The sequence below is a fragment of the Vigna unguiculata genome, chromosome 5 (genome assembly GCF_004118075.2).
Source record: "Vigna unguiculata cultivar IT97K-499-35 chromosome 5, ASM411807v1, whole genome shotgun sequence".
Taxonomy (NCBI): domain Eukaryota; kingdom Viridiplantae; phylum Streptophyta; class Magnoliopsida; order Fabales; family Fabaceae; genus Vigna; species Vigna unguiculata.
The window spans coordinates 33,904,909-33,910,908 of record NC_040283.1 but is presented as its reverse complement, the minus strand read 5'-3'; positions in this window follow the sequence as shown (position 1 = coordinate 33,910,908).

The window sequence follows — 6,000 nt, the reverse complement described above, 5'->3', positions numbered from 1 at the left end:
TGTTTACTTTAAATTGCGTTATTGTATGATTTATGGATGCAAGGGTGCTTTTTATTTTCTCTTTTCATCCTGGATTTTTCACATTTCTAAATATTTTCTAGAAATCGTCAGACGATATTGAAGGTCCGCCAGGCAATGCAAGCCTTATGCACAATTTTCTAGGTTTTGGTGATGAACCGCCTGACGGTGTTGAAGGTCCACCAGGCTTTTTTAGTGTTTTTTTAATTGATGGATGCTGTAAATTAATAAATCGTCTGGTGGTTTTCATGTTTGGATGATTTGATAAGCATGTGGATGAATAAGGGTTGATAATGAATGTTAAACATGAATTTTTTAATCCTAATAAAAGTAAATTTGTAATTGGAGGATGCAATTGAAGGTGGGCGCATACTGGAACATTAATTAGGAGTGAAAATTGTACTGTTGGATTTCTAAATCGTAGGGTGGGGAAACTTTAGGGCTTTCTCACAAGGAACGAAAAATTTGGGAATATCCCAGAAATGTATGCACTGCCTGGCGGCATATGCTTACCGCCAAGCGATGGGCACTATCTGGCAATTTTGTGGTGCTAGCTATTTTGGGGTCGTGAGGTGAGATTCCATAGAGGCTTAGTGGAAATTATGTAGGAAGTACTGAGGTAATATGGACGAAAAATACTACAATGAGTGTAATGTTTTAAAGAGGGTTGGGTTATTCTGTTCAACTAGAGATAAGAGGAAACCATGATTGAAGGAATCAGAGCAGGGTGGTTGGTATTAGTACAGGGGTTACAAGATTTATAGCCATGGTAGAGGTTGGTCGAGGTCTTAGTCATAAGCAAGGTACTTTCATTCCTAGTTTCAATTTGTAAGTGTTGAGATATTATGTATAAATGCATGAATATATAGGGATACTAAAGTGTAGTTAGTATGTTACAATGGATTAAGTTGGTCGAGTGTTGTTGATTAAACTTGGTGTAAGCAAGAATTATTCATAAGTTAAAATGGAGTGCTAACATGAATTTAAATAGTGGAGTATATGTATGAATATGCATAGAAAGGTAGGCATATAAGATGGAATGGGGTTATTTTGAGTCATATTGCATTATACAGATGAGTAATTGGTATTCTTGATGTGTGCAATTGCATGATTAGTGTGTCAAAACCTTGTTGGAGTGAAAAAACCAAAAACTAGACACGCTATTGGTATAGCGCCTGGCGATGCTTACTGGACTGCTAGGCGATAGGAGGAATCAGGGAAGTCCTTGGAGCGCGTAGTGCTTGGCGATGATGATTGAACCGTTAGGCGATAGTTTTCAAAACAGTGACCTCTGGAACGCGTGGCGCTTGGTGGCGAGTGGTGTCCGCCAGGCGACCTGTAGCGACATATTGCCTGGTGTCTCTTAGCCTACACCAGACGATAGCGTAGAGGCATGGGTTGTTAGGTGGACGTTTTGTGTGGTCTACATGGCTTTAGAAGATGACTTTGGGTATGAAACGTGCCGAGGCCCATTTATGAGTGGTGGCTCAAAGTATAACCACAAAAATATTCATCCCAAAACTCAAACTGCAATTATTTTAAAATTTTTCAAAATTGTAAAAATAAAGAAGAAAAATCACAAATGACACTAATTCAAAACAAAAAACATCAGTTTCTACCCCAAATGCATATATAATAATAGTGATTTTGATAACCAAAATAAAAGTTATGGCTGTTACAAGTTTAGCCAAAATTCAGTCTATTTTTTTTTGTATCTCTGAAACCACACCACACCAATTGTTCGAGCTATTTTTCCAGTTAAGTTCAGGGTATTGGAAGTGGGCATTAAAAATTCCAAGTCAAAATAATGCAATCAGATAAAAAAAATCCAGAAATCAAATGATTAAGGTCATATCCGAATAAATAAACAAATTAAGTTTTAATACTTAGGATATGATTCCAAAGTCGTCTCTCAGTAACCAATATTATAATTCAAATGTTCCAGGATGAATAAAAATTAAAAATGTATTGACTCCTTAATTTGAATGTAAATTCACTTATCATAGGTTTCGAAAGATCTTGTTTTACTTTCAATTAACTAGAAATTAATCAACTAAGAGAGATTAAAAACTCGTTTCAATACATAATTAAACAATGCATACGTACATGAATCTAAATCTGAATCTAACATCAAAACGCATAGCATAGTAATTAAGCATGAACAACCTGGTTTCATCCTTTAAAGCGCAAATTCGACCTAAAGATATTGATTGATTGTTTCAATTCCCCCTTGAATTGGTAATTTTCCACGCTCCCTAGATGATAAAATGTTATCTCTCAAATGACGTTCATCTGTATTATGTTTGAATGGAAAATTTGTCTTTTTCTAATTTATTGATTAGTTTAATTCGTTTCAAATTTTCTGCCTGAATTGCAAAGTTTAAATTAAATAATTTCTTGAAATTAATCAATGTGAATGATTCTATGATTTTTTAAAAGAGATAGTGTATTAAAATAATTTTGACTTAAGCGTAATTAATATAATATGAAATATTAGGACTAAATATACATGTTTTCTTTACTTAGTAGAAAAATACATGTTTTCTAACATATATACATATTCTAAAAACAAATTATATTTATTAATAGTTAGTAATTTTGGTTAGCCCTTATTAATTGATGTTATCTGTTAGTTTAATTATTACTATCATATACTTGTAATAAATTACAAGGCTTTAATTTATTTTGAAACATAAACAATCTTAGTGTATGGTTTATATATTCTTTAATTATTAATGAAAAAAGTTAGTATATATAACTTGGGCGTTGCATCCTATATTTTGGCATTGGTTCTTAATCTCAGTTTAATTATGTGTATTGTAGATCTTGGGAACACCAACCAGAGAAGAAATAAAGTGCTTGAATTCAAATTGCGGAAGAAATTATGAACCTTGTTGAGATACAAGGTATCTTATTAAGGAAGTGTTTGTAATGAACAAATTATATCAAGCACCACATTAGAAGGATGTTATTTAATTTTTTGTTATGTATCCTTTTTTATTAAAGCAACTAACACTGTAATAATGACTTATTAATTTTAATTTTTACGCTTTGTTATTTACATTGTTTGATATTAAAATTGTAGTCTTTTTTCTTTGCTCCTTTTATAAATGTTATTTGTAAATTATAAATACCAAAAATCTAAAATTGTTGCCTTTTATAATTTTGCTTTTATTTTAGGATTTATGTATTATTAAAAAATACTAAAGAAACAAAAAAGGGAACTCCAATGAAAATTATTCAGAGTTGATTGACGACAAATGGGGATTTAAACCATTGACAACAATGGGAGTTTCAAACCCCAAATAAGGCAGTAGTGGGGGTTTTAAACCCTAGGAAATAGCAGGGGTTTCAAAAACTCCAAGCAGCAGTAGGGGTTTGAAAACCCTAGGGAGCAATGAGGGTTCCAAAAACCCCAAGCAGTAGCGGGGGTTCCAGAAACCCCAAGCAGTAGTGGGGGTTCCAGAAACCCCAAGCAGTAGTGGGGGTTCCAAAAACCCCAGGCAGTACCAAGGGTTTTGTAAACCTCCAGTAAGTTGCACTTCTCCGGTAATCTGTTAGCCACGCTGGTTCTTCCAGGGAAATTTCAAACCCCTGGTAAAACCATTAGTAGGGGTTAAAACCCCCAGACACGCCAAATATAACCCCCACTAAAATTAATTTATTTTGTAGTGATATATATATATATATATATATATATATATATATATAAACTTCACTTGTACATAATTTAATTTTTGTGAAAAGATTTAATGATCATGTACAACTTCTAAAATAATTAAATTGATTAGAAATTTATCATTCGAAGAGCTTAAATTCCATTAGTTTACAAGAAAAAAAAAACTTATTTTTCATTCAAATCATTACATCAAATAGTGCTTGTAAAATTTAATTTAATTTAAAATAGGTCTCGTTTTTTTTTTGCAAAAATCTCAATTTAGTTTTTAGATTTTGATTCATTTTAATTGGATCCCTATTTTTGAAAATGTATAATTATTAGGTCATTTTTATTAGTACTATTCTAACGACGTTAAATATGTCTCACGTGTCAGTTTGTGATTTTTTCTGTTTTTTTATTTATTTATTTTTGTTTTTTTTAAATTGTCACGTGTCAAAACTGTAACGTCCCATTGAATAAATAGACTTAATTAAATGAAACACCATATAAAGTAATATAAAGAGCAACATTATAGAGTATAAGTATCACTCCTTACAGTTATCCCAGATACTTGGAGAGAAAGTCTAAGGCACACCATGACGTCATTAACAAAACAAGATAAAAGTTAAACAGTATCCAAAATACAAGGTAGTACATAGGCCTCGACCTTCAAGAATACTCGGAGCAGGGAATCCAACCCAAGAATAACTACGCAGCGGAATTTCCATCACCCTGATGACCACGAGGAGTTCCCACATCTGCTCACATCAATAAATTGATGATCATCGCAAAAGGAGAAAACCACACATAGAACATACAAACAAACAGAAAGGATAAGCTAGAGTGGAAAATGTTTTATCATACAATTGCATACAATTTAAGAGTCAAATATATATAAATCAACCAAGTATGTGATGACCAACAAGCAAGACTCTAAGACTCAATTATCCGGATACATATAATCAGTCAAATTCATTGAATGTTTGCACTTCTGGTGGCCTCTATTGCTATGTAGAGCCATTGCCAATGGGTTTCACCCTACCACGCACAAGGTTAGCCTTCAAACATCTAAGGCCATTATCCTGCCAAAGACTAGGGTCTCCTGCTACTCTCACCATTTGAGTCAGTACACTCTACGTGAGACTCACTAACTCTTTAGAGTTTCAGAATGCAATCCTTACTTGAATCCTTACTAAATTATATAATGAGGCACCACCACAAAACCTTCGTGGAATTATGTCCTAACCATGAGGCACCACCATAAGTTCCCACTGAAAGGGGTCATGGAATTACGTCTTGACCATGAGGCACCACCATGAGATCTCTCCATGAGATTCATGGAATTACGTCCTAAACCATACCAAAAATCAAGTCTCACCAACCAACATAAAGTTATCATGCATACCAATCTCTAGCAGAAATTTGGGTGAGGTTCTGCTATTCTCGCCTAGGCGAGACGAGCTCGTTTGGGCGAAAATATCAGTTCTCGTCCCCTGTTCACATATACATGGCAGCACACCAATCCAAAACAATATTCAGTTCATTTTAATACGAACCCAAGCATCAACTAGGCATATTAATCATGAAACAGAAGCAAAGCAACCAACATACTACAAAAACGTGAAAACCCTAGCTTCCCTTACTTGGAAAATGCTAGCCAAAAGACTCTAACACCTAAGCCAACGAACACAACAGCTCCAAAAGCAGATTCATGAGCTGGAAATAGTGGAACAGATTCAAAACGAGGTTACCAAGGTGAACCCTAGTTAGAATCACGACAACAGAGCTAGAAACAAAGAAGGTACAGGTTAAGAACCAACTTACATGAGAAGGAAATGGACTCGAGCTCGCTTGAAGATGAATGATGTTCAAACCCTACCAGAGCTCTATTGAGGGAAAAGAAAGTGAGCAAGGGATTGATTTTGTAAAGTGAGCAGAAAGTGAGAGGGTTAGACTAGTTTAGGGGTTTTGGGTACCCTACGAGCCAACCTTAGGCCCAATTGATTAGGGTAGAGCCTTAAACATTGGGGCAGAATTAAGTGGGCCTTACAAAAACAACATTGTGTCACGTGGCAGTGATAATGACAATGTGACGTGGTAGTTAGTGTGACGTGGTAGTGGTAATGCCACGTGTCACTGTCAATACCACGTCATTGACTTAATCTCAATTTGGTTCCTATATCTGTTATTTTAATTTTAATTTAGTCCTTATACTTCCTATATTTGTTATGATTTAATTTCAATTTAGTTCTAAGTTTTGTTAAAAATGAACCAATTTCGTTTCTCTCCGAATTAATAACAAATTTAATTTCTATAAAAATGTT